At 42.7% G+C, this 22,841-nt stretch overlaps 1 protein-coding gene across 1 annotated transcript in view; it reads left to right on the top strand.

Moving 5' to 3' along the window:
• The first annotated feature begins 6,252 nt into the window (after window positions 1–6,252).
• The window catches only part of Cers3 (ceramide synthase 3), a 100,886-nt gene continuing 84,297 nt past the window's right edge, over window positions 6,253–22,841 (top strand). The window contains exon 1 of the mRNA XM_059253322.1: window positions 6,253–6,324. The gene's annotated coding sequence lies outside the window, so the exon portion shown is untranslated. The remainder of the gene's footprint in view (window positions 6,325–22,841) is intronic.

Below are 22,841 nucleotides of genomic sequence, written 5' to 3'. Positions count from 1 at the left end.
GGTTGGCTGACTTCTGCTGTCAAGTGGTGGTCTTTGCTTGGACTGACCTATTTAATTTTCTTCTTCGGATGAACATGCTAGATATGGATTTGGGTACTGGCAACTGGACTCAGGTCCTCTGTAAGAGCAGTACATGCTCTCAGTTCAAGGCTCAAGGATTTGTACCTTGCAGACAAGTGCTCCCCTTAAGCCATATCTTAGGTCTTGGCATATGTCCTCCTGTGTCTCACTTCTATGTGCACAGCGGATGGTGAGGTAGACGTGTGGAGAGGAAGATGAGGCTAAACCATTCTCCCCTTCGTTGGTGACATCTATTGCAGATTAATAATTGAGTCAGAGGGAGGTTTGAAAGTAGTCACAAACAGCACAAGTCTCTAAAGGGTCTGCGTGAGCCAAAGAGCCTGCCTTTGCTTTTAGGTTAGGGAATCGATCCAAAAAGAGTGGCAAGTTCCTGGATGGGTCGCCAGAATTCCATATCCAAAGCAAATAAACATTATTGCTTATTTCAGTCATTAATAGTCTGCCACCTCCAGAGACAATGGGTCATCACAGTTGCTACAGATGAGTGGGGTAACACACCTACTGTGGGAAGCTGGCTCATAAGGACACCAGCATGCCATCTGAAATAGGGACATGCAAAGCAGGTGGTGGAGGAGACCCAGCCTAACATAATAGATGGATACAGGCTGTACGGCTAGAGTTGTGAGTCATCTTTGGGTGGGGAGGAAGGGGAGAGACACCGTGGTATCTAGAGAAGGCCTTGAGATAATCCAGGGTGAAGTGTTGAGATTCTGCAATACATTATATCACAGTTACCTATTTAATGAATTTATAGCACTATAGATTAAACCTCCAGCCCTATGCCTGCTAGGCAAGTACTCTAACACTGAAGTACGTCCCTAGCCTACCACCTTCAATCTAAATGTCTTGGTATGATTTCTCTTTTCTGATCATTTAGGAGAAATAGTTGATAAACCTGTTTTATATAATAAACCCATTTTATATTATAAGCACAATCAAAAAATATTTCATTGAATTATTATCTGTCTTTACATGTGTCTAGACTGCTATTTTTTTCTGGTTGTAAATGACATGCTTGCTACCTGAAGAGGAAAAAGACTAAAGTGAAGCATTTTGCAAATACATACTGATATGGAATATACCGACTCTTATTCCAAGGCTGAGCTGTTAGCTGGAATGAAAGCTGAGCATAAGCGGAAGGTGAGCACTTTGTCCTTCCTCGACTCCCACTGCCTTTACACCTAAGGAGCGGTGGGAGTTTGGGAAAACACATTTAACCATTTTGAACTGTATAAATTGCAAGCGAAATTTTTCTGTCCCGACCTCCTGGTCCCACATAAATGCACAAAAACTTAACTACAAAATGCTTGGCCAATAGCTCAGGCCTATTATTAACTAGCTCTTACTTTTAAATTAACCCATGTCTATAAATCTATGTATTGCCACATGGCCTGTGGCTTTACCGGTCCTCTGGCATCTTGCTTCTTGGGCGGCTGGCTCCATTCTCTCCCGACTCTGCCCTTCTTTATGCCAGTCCTTGGTTTGATTGTCCTGCCTAACTTTATCCTGCCTTGCTCTAGGCCAAACAGCTTTATTACTAGCCAGTGAGAGTAATACATATTCACAGAGTACAGAAGGATCATCTCTCAGCAATAAATTATTACTTCTTTATATTTTTTCAAAAACAAACAAGCCATGCTTGTGACAGGTGGTGTACCTCAGTGGTAGAATGCTTATCTAGCATGTGCAATCCCCAGTACTCAGACAACAAGGAGCTTATTCTTTCTTATAGACAAGGGTTCTTAAACTTCTTAAGATTTCTTTACTCATTCCCCCTTTTCACCCAAGAAATGTTTATGCAATTCTGATTATATAGGTGTACAAAATAGGTATACAAATCACATATTTACTGATAACAAATCAAAAACTTATTTTTAAAGAATTCTTTGGTGTATATGTGTTTTTACCATCTATTGAAGACAAGTGTAAATGAGACGACTGTGCATATTTATTTCGATATAAATAGCTACTGGGGGCTGGGAGATGGATCAATTAGTAGTGTTGGTCATGCAGCTTGAAAACCTCAGTCCTAGCCTAGCCTAAGCACTCATGGAAAAGCCAGGTAAGGTAGTATGTGCCTATAATCCCGGAGCGGAGAAGGTGAAGGCAGGTGAACCCCAGGGACTTGCTGGCCAGTCAGTCTTGCCAAACCCAGGACTTTCAGGTTCAATGGGAGGCCTCGGCCCCCTGGCTCAGGAAACACAAGGGAGTGGTTGAGAAAGACACCCAGCACCGATCTCTGTTCTCCTTGAGCACATACATGCATGTGCCTGCACAAACAGACATATACACACACATAATAAAGAAATCTTGGCTAACTAAGGCTTTGACATGCATACCAGCTTCAACCTTTTCATGTTGATCAATACTTTGTTCTTATAACCATCAGTGCTGAGAATGCCATCTCATATAAACACACGGAACAAAATAGCAGACCCATCTCAGAAATCAAACCATAGCCAAAACTCACTTAGCATTTTTTTAGAAAGAAAATTTAGCAATACAAACAACAATTTTGGAAACTAAACATCCCAGCACAATACAATTCAAAGTTATGTTAATTTGGTAATGCTAAGAAATGATAGTAGGAAAATATTTAAGAGTATTTGTTTTCTGTAATTAAACCATTATGTTTCTAGAACAGTAGACAATTTAGTGCATGTAGTAAAAATAGTGTAATTTAAAACACAACATTTTGATCTGAGTCATGGTGCTCCTGGTAAAGATCGTTAGTGCTATGAGGTGAGAGTGTGTGCATCTGCTATGCAGAGTTCCCATTGTGTGTTCAGCACAAGGCTGCAGTGGAGCCTCATGATGCAACACAGGCCAGCACTGCCAGAAACATTTGGATTCAGTTCTTTTGAATTAATTTCTCGTCCCTGCTCATTCGAAAACCTTTTGTTAACCATCAAGTTTTTCACTAATCTCTCATTCAGTTACACAACCTTACACGACTCCCAGTTGAAGAAGCGAGCCAAGGCTGAAGACATAGACCTCCTTGTATGCAGCATTTAGTAAAGTCTACTCTTCTACCTTCTCCAGCTTTGTGGTCACGTTTACTTTCATCAGAATCTATGAGCTGTAACACCTATCTTAAAAGGTCTTAAAATAAAAAATCCAGAGCCAGATATTGGGGTGAAAGCTGAAAGATCAGAGAAGCAGAGCAAGCCAGCCACAAGTTCTGACCTTTACGAAATCCTCAGTCTAAAGAGAGTGAGTTCCTGTTTCCTTAAGCCTTTCTGTGTCCTGCCATATTACTTCCTGGGATTAAAGGTGTGTGTCACCACTGCCTGGTTCTGTTTCTCTCATGTAGCCCAGTGTGGCCTTGAACTTACAGAGATCCAGATCGATCTCTGCCTCCCAAGTGGTAGGATTAAAGGTGTGCACCACCACTGCCTGACCTCTATGTCTAATTTAGTGGCTGGCTCTGTCCTCTGATTCCCAGGTAAACTTTATTGGGGTGCACAATATATCACCACAATGAGTCAAATTGCTATTTCCACAAATGTTTATAGTATACCTCTTTTCTTTTAATTCCATTTTTATATTTATGGGTTTTTAAAACAATTTTTGTCATCATTATGGTATTACTATGCAATCTTAACTTATAATATGTCCAAAGAGCTAATCTTAATTTTGACTTTTCTCTTGTGTGATGTTTTCAGAAGTTAGAGTGTTCCCTACCAACTTTCCCAGGAAAAAAGAATAGGTTTCCTGAGATTTTATCCATCTGAATGTGTGTTTGGTTTGTCGTTTATTTTGTTTATTTCAATGACAAAGCTGTCTGAAGACTCTCTGTGTGTGTTTATATGTGTTCACAAGTGTTTTTGAAGGCACACACACGTAAGTGTGTACATGGAAGCCAGAATTTGATGTCAGACATCTTCCTCTATCACTCTCTACCCTAATTTTTGAGACAAGGTCTCTTGCTGAACCTGGAACTTGCCAATTTGTCCAGATTGCCTGGCAAGGAATGCTCCCAGGACCCTCCTGTTTCTGCCTCTCCAGTGTTGAGATGGCAAGTATATGCCTGTCTGTCTTTACGTGGATGCTGAGGGTCTGAACTGGCACCTCCTGCTTGCACACTGAGCCATCTTCCCAGCCCTGGGCTTAGTTTCTACGTCTGTCCTTCTCCAGCGGCTGCCACTCTGCTGTGTGGTTTCTGGACTTCACTGTCCTTAACTAAAGAGAAGATTGAGGACAGCCTCTTGTGGGTATTTTAAGTTTGCTGTGCCTTTCTACTTCCTAATTTCTTGTCCTTGAAACTCAAATTGTCCTGAGGTTATGTCTAGACCAGATTCTTTTCTGAGTACTCTTGCCTTACATCAGTGGTTCTCAACCTTCCTGGTGCTGCGACACTTTACTAGAGTTCCTCATGTTGTGGTGACCCCCAACCATAAAATTATTTTGTTGCTACTTTATAACTATGATTTTGCTACTTTTACGAATCGTAATGTAAATATCTATTATGCTACCTCTGTGAAAGGGTTGTTTGACCTCAAAGGGGTCGTGACCCAAATGTTAAGAAACACCGCCTTACATGATGAGCCTATTATGTGTCTCGCCAGACACATAAAAGGTTCATCATGTAAGGCGGTGTTTCTTTTACCCTCTCAGTAGTATTTTTATTTCATTGCTTTGAGTTATTCTGACTTGAGTGAGATGAAAATCAAGTTATTATTTGTAGACTATGTTTCTGCTTTCTAATCCTCATGATCACCCCCCCCCCATTTAAAATGCATTTTCATTTTTGATCATCCTCCTGTGTGTTTTGGGAGGCTATCTCAACTCCACTCCCTCATTCCTAGTTTGATCTTCAGTGTCAACCCATTGTCATTTGATCTGCTCCGGTTCTACCTTTTGTCCCCTCCAGAGCAGGTTTATCTTGCTTTTTTTTTTTGACAAGGTCTCATGTAACCCAGGCTGATCTTGAACTCACTATGTACATAATGATGACTTTAAACTTTCAGATCCTCTAACTCCTACCTGACAAGCACTGGGCTTCCAGGCATGTACTGCCACACCCCATTTGATTTAGTGTTGAGGATGGCACCCAGGACTTCCTACCCGCTAGACAAGCGCTCTGCCAACTGCTCTGCACCCCAGCCCAGCATGTTTTTAAATGTATGATTTTTCCACTTCCTTATAATTTCTTTTTTCAGACATGGCTGTCCAGTTATAAAGCTTCTTGTTAGTTTTATTTTTAAATCTCCTCCTAAGCTCCATTTAATATTTTGTTTTTATTTCATGGCAAACTTAAGACAGAATTTAGCAAGACTTCATAATTTGGCTGCTTATTAACAACAACAGAAAGCAGGTATGTTTTGTGTACTCATAATCTCAAATACAGCTATCTTCTGAGTGCTCAATTTTACCAAATATTATCCTTTGAGGGTTTCTAACCGTTATCTCATTTAACCCTCCAGACAAACGAAGACTAGTTGCTCTCTTTTTACTGTGGACATCGACATTTTAAAAGGACGCTTGAAAAGCTGGAAGCCAACACATTCTTAAAGTTAGCCGAGAGTGAGAACTTAGATGTTCTTATATTTTTGGTTGTGAGCCTAGCCTTTAATGGCTGAGCCATCTCTCCAGCCCGAACTTAGATGTTCTAACCCCCGATTTCCCATTACACTTCCTACCTCTTGCATAAATAGCTTGAGATTTTTATTTTAACCAAACACGCAGAAAAACAGCTCCCTCTCCTTTGCTGCAGCTGTTTATCATGGTTCGTTCCTTCGAGTCCAACTTCTGTTTACCCCCATCTCTGTTAATTCAACCTTGTAATCAGAGATTCCTGGGTTTGTCAGGAGAGAGAGCACACGGATGCGTAGGGAATTATTCTAGAATGTCTTCCCTTCCTCTCCTCACCAACTTGTCAGAGGTCCATAGACCTCTTAGAGTGGTATTTGCCCTCTGAAGAGATTACTTTGTGGCATTGCGTCAAACCCAGCGGCATCCCCTCCTCCACGGGTAGCTTTGAGCAAGTGCTTCCACTCATGATGCCTCTGTCACCCAGTCAGATTCCCACTGGGATGAACCAGGGAAAGTGACATCAGGGGGCACCCACACTCCGAGCTCTCCATCACGTCTAAGCTCAGTGCAGACACTCCCCTTCCAGGCCGAGGTTGGGTGGGGGGAGCCTTCCCAGAATGCACCGCTGCACAGCCTGCCTCGCGGCTTTCAAGACGCATCTTCTCAGGGCGCAGGAGAGAGGCGAGGAGGGCCAAGGGTTGAGAGCAGGTGAGCTGTCCCAGCAGGGGCCACCCACAGGTCCTCCTACCCGTATTTGTGCAGGTCAGATCCACATAAGGGCTGGAGCTTCCCGTGTCTCAAATCTGAGCAGGCCAAGGTTGGGTCCATGTTCCCTAGAGGCCCAGAAGTCTTTGGGGCCCACAGTGGCCAGGCAGGTTTCTGCCCCAGCACAAGGCAGGATTCCTGTCCTCATAAAGGCCCCGGCGACCTTGGGCCCATGATGGCCAGGCAGATTCCTGACCCCACACAAGCCAACATTGTGTCCCTATTCCTTACAGGCCCGGGAATCCTTGGGCCCACGCACACCACACCGGGGCTCCGTCCTCTAGGCCCTGTGTCCATGTTGGCCAGACAGGGGCCCTATTCCCTACACAGATAGAAACTCTGCCCCTGGCCCCTCACAAGCTAAATCACGCCCCCCAATACACACACTCTAAGACTAAAAGTCTTTGTAGCTGCACAGGTGGAACTGGGATTCAGTCCCAAGCCCCAAATAGGGGTAGGGACAGTATAGACACCTCTCCCTGTAGCCACTGCACACACAGCCTTGTAAAAAGTCCATTAGAGACATCTCAGGCCACAGTGCCTGGGAGTTTGCGTTCTTACCGGTGCCTACCTTGGTTTTTGTGATGTAAAATGTTACTGAGCTGTGTCTTCATCTAGGTTAGTAGATCTAACCCAGATTTTTTCTGAGTGCTAAGGCAGGGAATTTAGCAGGAAGCCTTGGAGACTGCCTGAGGTGGTCTGAATTTAGACTTGGCTTTACATGCCACCGATGGCCTTGTACTCCCAGCCCCAAAGCCTCTTTCCGGGAACTCTGATTTCTTCCCTTCGTATTCTTCCTATGCCACAGCTCTACACACTACACTACACACACACCCTTCATTTAGCATGTATCAAGACCCAGTATTGCATTTCTAGGTGCTGGGACCCTTGAGATAAGGGAGACACCCACCCTTTTGTTCGTAATCCCAGGAGGCCTAAATCATTCCAACACTTGCTGTTTACCCAATGCTTTCTTTCATCTCTTCAGAAATTGACTTCAGGATGGGAGGTGTGGCTCAGTGATAGGCCTTGGATACAGTCCCCAGGGCCCCATCCTCTCTGCCCCCAAAGAGAAAGAAAGCAAAATGTTTTAAACTGAACTGGAACCAGTGAGGAAAAGTCTAGGTGGCTTATAGAATTGTAAAAATAGTAAATTAATCCCCTATAAATCACTCCTCATCAACAGTGAGTAAGAAAATTAACTTAGTAGGTTTAAACCCTTTTAAGAAAAATTAAAGTATCCAGAATTAAGTCATTTGTTTAGACCAGGTAAACATATTACATGTACAGAAAGTGCCTTACAGTAGTAATGCTCCCCACTGTTTACATGATTGAAACTGAGGTAGAGTTAAGTGGGGTTTTGTCCCCAGCTAACTCCATGCTTCACACTGACTTCTCATAGCATTGGCATTCACGGTTCTGGTTATCTGACCCATTACGATCAGTGCAGACCATTTCTGACATGTAAGGAATGGCAGAGCTGCTTGAATGCGTGAGTCACTGGGCTGGTTGGCAACTCTGGAAGCTATAAGGCATCTTTGTTACCGGGAAAGTATGCATGGCCTATACACTGCCTCTTCTGTTGCCATGTGTGGCCCATACAGCTCTCTTTGCTCCGTTTTGGCTCCATTGAAACCTAGTAAAGACATTCAGTCCTCCAAGAATTTTGCTTTCCAGTTATTACTTTCACCCGAAGCTTTCAGGCTAAAAGTGTTTCGTTAGTGACAGTCGAGTTTTTTTGTTTGTTTGGTTTGGTTTAATGCTACGAATTGAACTTGGGGGCCCTGCACATGCTTGGCAGAAATTCTACAACTGACTTACCACACCCATCTGCACCCCCCCCATTTCAGTTTGTTGTTTTGGTTCATTTTATTTTTGAAACAAAGCCTCACTAGGTAACCCAGGCTGCCCTTGAACTTAAGATCTTCCTGCCTCCCCCTTCTGAGTGTCTGGTTCACTTTCAGTATGGATGAAAGATGGCTCTAATTTCAACTAAAGTTTAAAGTATTTAAACCTTTTGCTATAGTTATTTTAACATCTTATATTCTTATTTACTAATGGATTGGTTGACCAATTTTGATTTTAAGGATTTTAAATAGCTAAAACTTTGTATCATATTTCTAGAAGATAATTCCCCAGTGTATTTATTTATCCTCTGTTCAATCTGAACTTTTACTTATAAATGGCTAGTATCTTGTGCTGTACATGGGTCTTACAGACAATTTAACATGCACACTATTTTTATATTTTTCCATCTTACTAATATCATAATGGTTGTGACGGGAGCGCAATAAGTGTGCAAATTAGTGAATGCTATGTTATTGATTCAAGCACTTAAGAACATTCACTTGTCATAAACTTTGTCTTTACATCTGGTTTCTTTTATGAAGAGCTATTATTTGTCAAGATTATTTCATGGACGCTGTGAGTCATCCATCTAAAAAGAGATAAGTGAATATATTCCATCACTGCTCAAAGAGAAACAGGTAAGAGGGCATCAGAATTTCTATGTCAAAAACCAGTCTCATGGAACAGATTTTCCTTACTTAAGGTCTCCATGAGAGGCAGTAAGGGCTCTTCCTAATCAACTTGGCATGTAAAGTTCTGTTCCTGTCCTTTAGCACCTTCCGAAGCATTGCGCCCTCAGCCTTGCTGCATGTCTAACTTGGTCTGTTGATAGGCTCATGCCAAGGCAATTCCATTCAAGGAGCTCAATTGCTTTTACTGGGCACAGGCAAAGCTGCAGCTCACAGTAGGTAGATATCAGGGACTTTATCTGTGTGGTCCATAGGACTGACCTACTTTCACACTCGTAGGAAGCTTCCAATAAATAGTTCTCAAAAGAATGAAAACATGCAGGAGAGAGGGAAGCAAAATAAAAAAAAAAAAAAGAAGACTATGAAACTTCAAACAGGGGAGGAAAGCATGGGTCACCATGAAATAAAATAACAGATGACACTGTCTTAGATAAAAGTTTGTTTTCATACTCTTGATATATGCTAAGGATGTCTTATAAATCCTATAATATTTCTTGGGGGAGATTTGAGTTCAGTAATGACAACTTTGTAGAGACAGAGCACATGCCTACATGCGCATGTATTTATATATGTATTTATATATATATGTGTATTTATATATACATATATAAATACACACACACATGCCCTCTGATCAAATTGTGTTATAGCCGTAGTTCATGACATAGTACTCAAGAATGATGTTGCGTCTAAAAATGTGGCTAATGGTAAGACAAAGACAAGGAAGAGAAAGGTGATTCAAGAGACAATGTCCTAGAAGAAATGGTAGGGTCTTGGATAAGGGATCATGTAGCAGGGTCCTTGCTGTTGTTCCCTTTGGGGGTGGGGGCCAAGTAGGCGCAGAGTCAAACCACACAGACTCCAGAAGAATGTCCAAACAACAAGCTCAGTTTATTCAGGAAGAGGCAAGCCTTATATACCCTCCACCCCACCCTTGGGGGAGGTCTGATGAATATGCATCTGTTGGTGTGACATGTCTCTCATTGGTCCAGGTCATCTCCAGATCATGTTTCAGCTGCTGTTGCTAAGACCCTTAGGCAGACCCAGGCTGGCTCTCAGAAAGTATCTTTTTCACTTGTTTGGGCCTTCTGGCTCTCAAGCCGGTTAGGGATGAGTCATCCCACAGGATCACTTATGGGAGATGATTCCAGATCAAAGTGAGAACTGCCCCTGAATCAACTAAAAGGGAGATTAGTATTGTCATCTCATATGGAATAAGGTGGCAATCACATCAAGTGGTGAGAAGTAAGCAATCCTAGAAGTTTAGATTTAATGCAACTGGCACAGAGAGTCAGTAACTTTGGGGCTGGAAAATAATTCAGTGATAGAGCATTTTCCAGCATGTGCAAGGCCCTCGGTTCTCACCACAGCACTAGATAAACAGAGAGAGAGAGAGAGAGAGAGAGAGAGAGAGAGAGAGAGAGAGAGAGAGAGAGAGAGAGAGAGAGAGAGAGAGAATAGATATATAGATGATAGATAGGTAGATAGATGATAGATGCATAGATGAATGGATATAGAGAGATATAGGCAATAGATAGATAGTAGATGATAGATGGATGGATAGATAGATATAGATAGCTAAATAGATGATAGATAGATTATAGATAGATAGATAGATAGATAGATAGATAGATAGATAGATAGACAGATAGATGCATGCCTAACTTCTGCAGCAGGAAGCAGTGTGCTAGAAGCTGTTTTCTGAGTGTGGGCAGCTTTAGAAGGGAACAGCCTTTGTGTGTTGGAATCTATCTCAGCACCACTTCCAGTCACCTTAGAATGTTCAGGTCACCGTGAATGTTTTAAAAGCTAAAACACACCGATGAGGGAAAACGTTTGAATTAGATTTCTCCCCGAGAGTCCGGAGATTATCAAAGAGTGACAGATGGCTCTGAACAGCCACTGTCCTCAAGCTGGAGCTGAAGTTCTCTAGTGACCTCTGGCATAACCACAGCCTTTGTCAGAAGTCAACAGATATAGGTGCCATGTTCTTGGGAACAGGTCCTGGATGACTCGAATCATGACACTCGATCTAATTTGTGTTTTCCATAGGGCTCTCCATGGTTTTTGTTTGTTTGTTTGTTTGTTTGTTTTTTCTCAGAGAATCCATAGGCTGGAGAGAGGTATCCATTCTTAGGGATCTCTGGTTTTCTGGTTTCTCAAGCAGGTTTTTTTTTAAATGTGTATGTGTGTGGTATGTAGGTGGCATAATAGGACACAGGATAGGAAATAGAGTGGGAAGGAGGAGGAAACAGATAATATCTCCTCAAGGTCAAGGCCATTGTGTTGATCTCTGTATTCCAAGCCTTTTGTAGACTGTGCTGGGTAAAAATGGGTCAGTAAATACAATGTGTTTTGTTTCCTCATCTAGTTCATGCATGACATGGCACTGAGTATCCAAAAATATTTATTAGAGCTCTAATCCCTGCTTATCACCTATTTCTCCTACTGGCTAGTGTTTATGCAACTCTCATGAGTCCAGCCAAAACACAAGGAACATTTCCTTGGATGCTCCAGCACAAGTCATGGTGATGGACCACAGATGCTCGCCCTCACCAATTCTGTCCAGGAACTGAGACCTGGAATTGGCTATTTGAGGAGGTGAAACTTTATCTGCCCTCTTCTATCTGTTTCTTGATTCTATATAGTCCCAGTTCTTCATTTAAAATCCATGGCTCATACTTTCATGCTTTTCACATGGGACTTGAAGGTAGCAAATGTTGGAGAGTCCATTTCTCCGCTGTGTTGGAACATAAAAATATATGCACCCACAAATATACATGGATATTTCTTCCACACCTCTGTATAAAAGACCTGTGGATGCTTTTGCTTATCTATGGAAATGTGTGTCTGTCTGGTTTGGTAGTCATACTCTATTTTTATTCTTGAGATCTGTAGCTCCTTCAAAACAGATAATGTGTCTGTCAAATAGTATGAACCTAATAACTATTAGCCAAGGGAATTAGCTAGTGAATATGACATTCAGAGACCAGAAGTAGTTGCAACACCGAGACTTTATACAGTTGTTACACTCAAGATTTAATTGGATAAACTAATTCTAGATGCACAAACTAAAACCTGTTACAAAATAACATAAGAATAAAAGCCTATAAATTAAACGTACCAATCATCATGATAGCTATAATCACAGCTTCCATTCATGCAGTACCATTTAGGAGCTTATTTTATATAGGCTGACTGATGTTTTACAGCACTAATGATATTGCTATTGATACTGTTTTCCAACTGAGAAATGAGAAACGGGAAGGTCTGTCTGACTAAGCAATTTATCTTTAGTCACACAATTAATACAAATAAGACCCTTTATTATTCGTATCAAGTGGACCTTAGCAGACAAAATTTTCTAAAGGAACCAAGTCAAACCGTGTCTTCTTCAGTCATGATGGCCGCATATGGCCAAGGGCTGTACATACAAGTGACCATGACCAGCTGGCCAAACACTGGCCTTTAAGAGACAGCCTTATTTACAAGCTGTATACGTGAACTTGTGGTCTGGCTTGCATATAACATCAGAGACGGTGTTGCCAGAGTGATGCCAAGAATTATTTTTCTCAAGTCCTCAGTGTGTGACAGACTTAATTCTTCAAGGAGAAAATCTTCCCACCTCTTAACAAACCCACAGCAGACCTGGCCTTCTTCATGATGTGCAATGATCTCTTCAGGTTTTGAAAAAGCAAATCCCTGTTGTGGTAGAGAGGGATGGTGCAATAGAAGGTACCAGACAAAGAAGCTACTCTGTTGACGTTGCACTCTAAAGCTGCCGGGAATAATTCTCATTACCGCCCCAACCCCCTCAGAATTCAGCAGTAGGCAGGCCAGGCAGAGATCCCAGCCCTCCTAGAGCTTACATGGCGGTGTACAGATACACTGGGAAGAGGGTGAGTTAGATGGGGAGAGGTAGCTTAGGGGGGAACGGTGCAGGATAGTGGGTGCTGAGGGACGGGGAGGGCGTCCTAGGAGGATGAGTGAGTAAGAACCTTCTCCCTGAGGCTCGTGACTGTAGCTAGTGTCCTCCTCAAAGAGGGGACTCAACGCACTCATATATGTGTGTGTGTGTGTGTGTGTGTGTGTGTGTGTGTGTGCGTGCGCGTGCTTGTGGGACCTCCACCACCAGGCCAGGGTAAGTGCAGAAACTGGGTACAGTGGGAAGAGAAAGACACAATTCAGGTCTTAAAATCCTGTGATCCATTGAAGGATTTATGAGTCATAATGGGAGAGGTGACTGGTTCATGTCAATATGATGTAGCCTTTCTGTTCTTTTAGTACAGATGTTGATCCAGGGGTTTAAGTGTCCTTAGGAAATCCTATGGTCAGGTCAGGTCAGGTGAGATGATTCAGTGAGGTGAGGAAAGGTGCTTGCCAGCAGTTTTGATGTCCTGAGTTTATCCCTGGAACCCACGCAGTAGAGAAAAAAAGAACTGACTTGTGCAAGTTGTCTCCTGATTTTCACACATTCACCACAGCACAAAGACACACACACACACACACACACACACACACACACACAAAATGTAAAAACATTTTTAATACACGGTAGGAATACTCATTTCATTACGTCTTGCAGGAGCCGCACACACATGTGCACGGCAGGATACAGGGAGGGGCTCCTGTCATTTTGATTTAGAGTCTCGTCTATGCACAAACCTTAGCATTTGAAAAGTGTGGAAACACCACAAGACTAAACATTATATGAAAACACGGTTGGTTGACGGTGACAGCTCAGAACATGTGCCCAGGTAGATTAAGAACACGGGGAAAGCTACCTCCATTTAGTGGCTTGGCAGGGAAACAAGGGTCCCTTCTACCGTGCTTGGCTCTTCTGGGTTCAAAGCATCACCCGCCGCTGCCACTGCTGCAGCAGTCTCGCCAGTCTGCTTTCTCCTGCGCTCACTCCTCGAAGCTGTTGCTCTGTGCTCCTGCGCAGAGCCTTTGGGGCCCTCTCTTGTCCTCTTGCTGCTGGATCCCAGAGTCCGGCTCCTTGTATCCTGCTCTTCTGAGGTCACGAGTGGCCCTCCAGAACCTTAACTGGGTTTGGCTCTAGTTTGCCGAGGTCATTTCCTACTTCACTATGTAAATGGACGAGGTAGGTCCTCGGCACACTAATAACTAAGTTGACATTTGACCTTTGCTTGTTCTCTGTGTAAGAACTAGGCAGTTTTGTCATGTGTCTCCTGAGTAAACCTGATCCACTCAAACCCTGCTTCATTGTCTACATTTCGTTTGTCTGATACTCCCTGAAGTGCTCTCTGAAATCATTCATATTCTTCTTGACTTCATGCCTTAATATCTATTACTGAAAATTCAAAACAGAACCTGGATTTAATGGTTCCATTCACTCTTAAAGTTCACTCATAAAGTGAGAGAGTTGAGTATCACTTAAGCCATGGAACCCCCACGGGCACCTTGTTCTGTCTGTCTGTCATTCCTTGGGGATTCTCTCTTCTATTAACAGTGAAATAACTGTTAAATACACTGTAGTAGGGCACAAGTGAGAAGTTAAATAAAGAAAGGAATTCGCCTGAGATATGTTTACAGGTTCCTGTTCCTGTCCCGCCTCCAGGGCCCTGGGGTCATCTTCCAAGAGGAGCTGTCTAGCAAAGGACACTGACACATAGATATTTGGCTCTAGAGAGGTCACAGGTGACAAACTCTCACAGTCCTCTTGTCCCCTCCCTTTAGCATAGAGCAGGAAATATGTTCCTGAAGAAGATGGGGACTGGGCCTTGACAGTGACTCAAAAGAGACCGGAGTCGGTGCTGGGGCTGGGACTCTGCTAGACTAGACTATGTACTTAGCATATACAAGTTCCTGGATTCAATCCCAAGTACCACCCCCAAAGATAGTAGCACTAAGAAGATTCTTTTCATTGTATCAGATGCATTGAAGTATGTGCAATAGCTCCTGTTTGATGTGAACATTACATTTCATTACGAGATAATATGAATTTTATTATAGAAGGGATAAAAGGAGAGGTGATTCTGTTCTGGCTAGTTGAACTGGGGGAAGGATCCAGAATAATATTTAGGGAAATTGTCTTTCCCCAGATATCCCTGACATGCAGTGAGTGTGAGTGAGATGACTACCTGGGTTGTTTGACCAGCTGGGCACTGCGCTCCCCAGGAATAGAGGAGCTGAAAGGGCTGGCCCTTGAGCTCCCCGGAAGCAGAAGTGGAAGCAGTTAAGCTGGGCAGCTGGTTGGAAATGCAGGTGTATGCACAGCAGGACCGCTGGCTGAGGGAGCTTGAGAGAGCAGCCAGAGCAAAGGGCAGAGGGGCGTCCTGGAGCAGGCTGCTGCTCTTGATCCTCTAGGGGGAAGGTCAAGGCTTCTCAGCAAGAGAGAGGAATGAGAACAAATCCTTGAATTAGGAAAGGGAGCAAGAGAGCCATGGGAAGTCGGACTAGATGTGGAAAGGCATCCCAGAGAGCCAGGGAAGGCCACAGTAGTCTTCTGAGGATAATCGAAGGAGACATAATGGACCATCTACCCTTCTAGTGACCTGGAGTTCAGCCCTCCTAGCTAAAGATGTTTGTTTGCTTTGGTTTTCTAAGACAGGGTCTCACTTTGTAGCCCAGGCTGGTCTGGAACTTACTATGTAGCTCAGGCTGGCCTTGAATGTAGTTGATCCCCTTGCCCTTGGTATGCTACAATTAGAGACATAAACCAAACCTGCTCCTAACGATGTGCTAAATTCATTAACTTTTCAATAGAAAGCAGTCTGCAAAAAGAAAGTCGAGGGAGAATGAGTGAGCAAATGCTGAATGGCAGGGCTTTATCAGTCCTCTTTCTGTGAACTAAATGCGAAGTAAAATTCAAGCGTGGTGGTTTCTGTTGGCTTGAAACTGCCACCTCCTTTTCTCCACTTTTGGACTTTTGAAGTTTTTCCATCATCTTGGGATCCGCTGGCAGAGGTGGGGGTGCTGCAGAAGCACCAAGGATGCCGGCTTTGGTTAACCAGGATACGTGAATCAACTTGTTGGAGCTTTCTTCCTGTCAGAGCACCTTTAACTAGCCTAAGCCCAGAGCTAGCTCATCTTCCGCAAGAGAAAGTGGAGCTGCCCCACAGTACACCTCCTCAAATAAACCCCAGTCGTGTGTGCACATTCCCTTTTGAAACAAAAGCAGAGGATGGTCCTGTCTTGATCTTTCTTTGTGGCTATTGCTCTTTGAGACCAAGACAAAAACAAGGTGAATTGCATCTGACTGCTCTAAAAAGAAAACATTGCCAGACTGTTTTGTTGATCTCTTTATTTTGGTGGCTGTAATTTGTCTTTAAATAGGGTTTGCCCCCATCACTGGGAAACAAGCAGAGGAGCCACATTCTGTGTCTAAGGCTCCTTCGCCTAAGAGTCGGATGGTGCAAGCGGCGTGTTAGTGGTGATGCTTTAGTTACCCGAAAGCCTGCTGGGATTTGCAGCTGCTAGAGTATATTGTAGTTGTCAAACCAGCTCAGAGCAGAGTGCAGCAGTGTTTCAGGCTTCTCTGTGGCCGGCCACCTAAGCCCTTTCCTTCAGTGCACACAGCAAAACCACCTTGCTCCGAGGCCGACCAGTGCCTGTGTGCACCAAAGGCAGCGCGATGAGGCAACCGGTGCGTTTGTAATTCAGTGTCTGATCGGACTCCAGATTTCGCTTCTCCCAGTGGTGGAACAGGAAGCGGCGTCCCATCTGGAAGAACCTGAAGGTGCCATCCAGTAGCTTTGCCTCACGTGACTAACTGCTCTCAGTCAGAAATCTTGACTTGCAACTTTCGAGGGTGGGTCTCTGCAAGAATTTCAGGGCTTACGTACAGATGGGGTGTGTTGCTCTCTGATGAGAACAGAGCTGGCTGGAAGGGGAAGCCTCTCTGGTTGCTCCTCATAGGCGAGGAACATCTTCTTCAGCCTGATACCTTGGGAAGGTAGGCGTCAGCTCTGATGTTATTGGGGGAGCTTCCATACAAAGTTCTCTTGACTCGGTGTGTGTATGTGGTTGTAGGGTGTGTGTGTGTGTGTGTGGTTGAAGGGTAGGGAGGGGAGAGAGAGAAAGAATGAAAATGCCTGGTTTTCCCGTGATGTTGTGGGAGAGTCAGGAAGGGTTTGGAGCCTCCTGCCTGAAGACTGACTGCAGCAGTGCTTGGCAGAGGAGGGGAAACTTGGAGTCGGGACCCGTGCTCCTGGCTCTCTCTCTTTGCTGTCGGCTGAGTTGCAGCTGATCCATGAAAGGGATGGGCGAGTGGCTTAGGCACTGACCTCACACACCGCTGGGTTTTGGTTATTAGGAAAACCTGACTCAGGATGACATGAGCAGAGTGGCCACTGTGCCGGCTGGGTGGCCTGTCAATCCGTTTCAAACCGTGTCACAGGGCCTTCAGCTCAGAGCAGGCGGGACTTGCTCACCTCAGGGACAAACTTGTCTAAGTTAGTCCTATCTTTAGGGATGTAATACTCCTTGTCAGGCCCCAAAGAAATTAGCTGGTTGATTAAAGCAACTAGCCTCATGCAACAAAACAAAACAAAACTTTATTTTTCCTAAATTAAACAGAGTCTTAGGAAAGAAGTTCTTGTAAAAAAAATTATAATTTTCTGGAAAATCTTTATACAGCTCTAGGGAAAGAAACCTTTGGGACTCCCTAGGTGATGAATATTAATTTATTCATTAACCATTGGGGTTCAGTGTCTTCTTTCTCTGTCTCCGTCTCTTCCTCTTTGTGTATGTGTATCTCTGTCTGTCTGTCTGTCTGTCTGTCTATCAATGTCTGTCTTGCTGGGGAAGGAACCCATGCCCTTATGTAAGCTGAGTAAATCATCTACCACTGAGCTACATCCCTAGTCTTTTATGTGGTTTCTCTACCGTGCCTGAGAGTCCAAACTTTTAATTTTCTTACTTTTCATCCTCCTATAAGCCTTTTTTTTTTAAACCCCAAGAGGGGAATTTCAATTATAATTTTATCCATGTTGGTCAAAAGAAAAATACTTTAAGGAGATAACAGGCACTTGTATGGGTAACAGTTATACAAAATATTTTTAAAATAACAATCAAATTGATTAACATGATTTTGAAGATAATTCTTGTTAATGTCTATATTATTGATAATTTATTAGTTCTAAACATTGGTTAGTTGTGTCGGCTACAACCTCTATTTGTTATTCAGTCCTTGCTGTATGTATATGTATTTTCTCATTTAATTCAAGGAGATGGAGTTTATAGTCTATGCACCTTCCACACGAGAAAGTTTAGCTTCAGTGTGTTTTAGACTGGTGTAACTCATGAGAAAGGCAAAGCTTTTGTGGCCTTTTACATACCCAAATGCAGAATTTTTCATTCCCTAATCCATTAGCCTTCCAGTGTCTTTAATGTAGAGAGGTATTTCCAAAGCCATTGGTAACATTTAAACATTCCAACTTGTAATAATTTAAAAAACAACTTTTAAGTTAGCACGAAAAGTCCAAGTTTTCCTTATGGTGTTTTATGAGGACTTAATTCTGGTTGGCTGCCCTCTGCCATCTCCCTCTAGCCCTGCACTGTCCTGTTCTGTTCTCAGTAATCCCACCATCCCCTTTCACATCCATGTGCTCTGTCATCCCTCCTCCACCGTTAGTCTTTTTCCTGTGACCCCCTGTCCACACCCAGCCCCACATAAATACCCCTATGGAAATAAAAACTGAAGCTAGGCTGTGCATCTGTGGGAACGTGCAGTATTTGTCTCTCTGAGTCTGGCTCACCTTACTTAATGTAATATTATCTGTTTTTATCTGTTGTCTGTGCATTTATTTTCTTTTTTATGATATATTTTATTTCTAATTATGTTCATGTGCATACATCTGTATGAAGGTATGTACACATAAGTGTAGGTACCCACAGAGGCCAGAAGTTGGTGTTGGATTGCCTAGAGATGAAGTCCTAAGTGGTTGTGATCCACCAGACATGGATGGATGCTGGGAAATAAACTTGGCTCCTGTGCAACAGCAGTATGTGCTCTTAACCATGCAGCCATCTTTCTAGCTCCTCCTGTGAATTTTTAAATTTTATTTTTCTTTACAGATGAAGAAAATTCTGTTGTTTATATGTATCATTATCTCTTCCTATGTTGGTGGAATCTAGGCTGGTTCCATTTCCTGGCCATTATGGATAGAACAATAATGAACAAGGATGTACGAGTGTCTCTGTGGCTGGATATAGCATCCTTCCAGTGTATGCCCAGGAGTAGGGTAGCTGGGTCATATGGTAGTTCTAATTTTAGCTTTTTGAGAAACCTCCACTCCGAGTTCCATAGTGGCTGCACCAGTTTACACTCCTACCAAGAGTCAGTAAGTGTTTCTCTTCCCCACATGCTCGGTATTTGTTGTCTGTTTTCCCATTGGTAACTATTCTGGCTTGGGTAAGAGGGAATCTCAAGGTGGTTTCAAAAGGAATCTCAAAGTGGTTTTAATTATCGTTTCTCTGATGGATACGGATTAAGATTACTTTTAGGAAATATTGGCCATCTGTATTTCTTTTAAGAACTGTATGCTTAATTCTGCAGCCCATTTATCAATTAGCACATTTTTGTGGTATTTGATTTTTGCAGTTCTTTTTATATTCTAGACATTAGCCCTGCCAGAAATATAGCTTGCAAAGATTTTCTCCCATTCTTTAGACTGTCTGTTCATTCTACCAATAATTTTCTTGCTGTGAAGAAACTCTTTCAATTCTGTATAATCCCATTTGTCAATTATTGGAGATATTGGAGTCTTATAACAAAACATTCCAATTTGGTAGCTTATTTAAAAAAATAAGCTTAAGGCCGGGCGGTGGTGGCGCACGCCTTTAATCCCAGCACTCGGGAGGCAGAGCCAGGCGGATCTCTGTGAGTTCGAGGCCAGCCTGGGCTACCAAGTGAGTTCCAGGAAAGGCGCAAAGCTACACAGAGAAACCCTGTCTCGAAAAACCAAAAAAAAAAAAAAAAAAAAAAAAAAAAAACTTAAACATCAACCTATAGTTTGTTATAGATTGGGGTGAAGGTGCAGTGTGCTTGACAGAGTGTAGACAAGAAAGATTTGAATGTGAGTCACTGTTTCCTGCTAACTTTGACTTAGCCAGGACAGTAAAATTCTTCAAACCTTGATTCCCTTATCTGTGATATACTATTTTAATGCCTGTTATGTAAGATTGGGTGTTAGGATGGAAAGAAAGGCAGATGTTAGGCACCATTCACATGGCAATTGTGGCTCTTGCTAAATAGAACTTAATTCTCCATTTTGTGATTATTGGTGAATGCTTTCCATGTGCTCTAGGCTCAAGACCATCAACACTGCAAGAGTGGACAAACCCTGCTCCCATGGAGCTGACTGTCCAGGCAGCCTGCTTTTTGGTAGGATAGGGACTTTTTGAATGTCACTTTTTGTGATTACTGAAATTATTTTTTTGTGGAACTGATCCATCCTTGAAACTGCCTCAAAGGAAAGTAGTGGATAAGTGAAAGGTGTGTGCTAAAACATCCCCACAGTATAATAAACCCAGTGAAGAGCAGGATTAGAAGGCATTGCTTTCCTAGAAGTCAGCTTGTGTTCATCATTGCAAAATGACAGATCAGGGGAGCTGTACTTCTACACACCTGTCTGACATACGTACAGATTTCGGATGCAAGTTTTCTCGGGTCCCAAAGCCATTGCAGAGGTGCTACTAGAAGCTGGCAGACACATGGCAAGAAGGTACCAGCAGCTCCCTCACACCAGCCTTAGGCTTCCCAGGAATTTTCCAGTGTAAGTGAGGAGGCAACGTGAAGAGACCAACCCACAAATATATGAGAAAAGATAGACTGTGGACAAGAGTGATGGAGGCGCTCACAGAAAGAAGGCTGGATTCAATTGATTTGGGTTTATCAGTTTGCATACAAAACGGTAGTTTGGGGCCAGCAAGATAGAGAGTGGAGGTACCTGCCGCAATCGATTGACCATCTGAGTTTGCCCTAGAGACCCACGTGGTAGAAGGAGAGGAGCGACTCCTACAGTTTGTCACGTGCCCACCCCACACACACACAGATGCACCAGGGTGTGTTTGAGAGTTTTTAACACACACACACACACACACACACACACACACACACACACACACTTCCGGAGATGGACTCACCCTGTGTCTAAGGTTGGCCTTGACCTCACTATGGAGCCCAGGCCTGGTAATTATTTTAATCCTCCTGCCTCAGCCTGCTGAGTTCTATGAATTGGAACAAACAAACAAACAAACAAATACTGCTACCACCAGCTAAGATTTTTTTTAACCAAAATCCTCACATTTTTTCTGCTTCATATTGGTAGATACAAACCCAACTTTTGTGTCTCTGTACAATTAGAAAAGAAACCCCAAAGATATGTACATTTCTCGTTGATGGGAAGAATATAAAACTTACAGGCAGGGCTGCTTAGATTATTTGAAATAGATCAACTATTACACTAAGGGACTTGAGACAATTATTTGCCATATCCATATTCTAAAATGAAGTACTTTATGAGAAAACTCTTGTGATAAACCATTGATTTCTCCACGGTGTACTTGTCTGCTGGAACAAGGCCATTTGTCTTATTTTGATTCCTTTGTCAGGCGTATTTTATCAGACAGTCAATAAATACTTGTTGATTATATTGAGCCCGACACAGGCTAGCAGTAAACTAATCATTTCAATATTTAAGCAGAAAAATTCTCAGAGCAGTTTTTTTTTTTTCAATAATGAAGATTATTCAAGTTTGATATCTAAATTGGCTTCAATTTCTTCTCTTCAAAGTCTGTTTTCTTGTCTGACCTGGGAATAAAACTATAAAAACATAAAATATGCTGATGCAAAGAAAACTTAAATTATGCTCATCTGTAATGCTGTACACGTTACAGGACCCTTGCCATGTTCTACTTCGGGTCAAAGTTACAGGGTCTCCTAATGAGCTCCTCCTGTTTCATTAACTCCAACTGCCTTTACCTGGATGGTTTCCAGGAACAGTCTGCTTGAAATGGAATTCTAGTCTGTGAACTGTGTGGGAACAAAACAGCATAGCTCCCCGAATCGATGACCGAAAAATAGCAGGCAAATGTTGGTCCCACAGGCTAGATTATTGCTGCCACTTTTACATGTTTTTAACCACTATTGATAGTAAGAAGTACTTTTCAGGCAGGTGGTACTTTAGTTACTGTCCAGCGCACTCCCCTACACACACACACACACACACACACACACACACACACACACACTTTCCTGAAATAGTATCATAAAGAGACACTTGATACTTACTGATCTTAACTTTTATATTCCTTCCCACTTTATAAAGTTGCTCAACATAGAAATGGTTCTCAACATGAGATATGAATGAGAAATCTACTGGAGACTTTTAAAGGAGGGTGTGGCATGTCAGTAGAGTGGACTGGGGATTTTAGGGACATCTGTGGATACTGGTATTTGTGATCAATGATCTCAGTACCACAGGAAATTGGGAGCTGTTTAGATATCCATGTGGAAAGAAAAATGGTTGCCCTAAAATGTGTACAAATTTATATATTGATCTAGACGTAGCGGACAAAACAGAATAACCTCCAGACCTATATGGGTCTAACAATATGGCTGGCCCAATAAAGAAGATCGTGCTGAAATGTAAAAAGCACAAAGTAGATTTTATAAACTCGCTGTAGAGAAAGAACATGGGACTGGCAAGATGGCTCAGTGATAAAAACACTTTCTGAACAGTCCGGTCCCTGGAACCCATGGGGGAAGAAGAGAACCAGTTCCTGAGCATTGCCCTGTGACCTCCACAAACATATCACAGAATGATCACACACACATCCTACATACCCATATTAGTAATAAAAATAAATAAGAAATGGATAAAAGTATGAAGTATCTCATTGATAATTTTATACTGATTGCTCATTGAAATGATAATATTTTTAAGTATTGGGTTA

Source organism: Peromyscus eremicus, chromosome 1, assembly GCF_949786415.1.
Source record: "Peromyscus eremicus chromosome 1, PerEre_H2_v1, whole genome shotgun sequence".
NCBI classification, from domain to species: domain Eukaryota; kingdom Metazoa; phylum Chordata; class Mammalia; order Rodentia; family Cricetidae; genus Peromyscus; species Peromyscus eremicus.
Note: the sequence above shows the minus strand (reverse complement) of the source record. Positions and strands in the feature narration are given on the sequence as shown.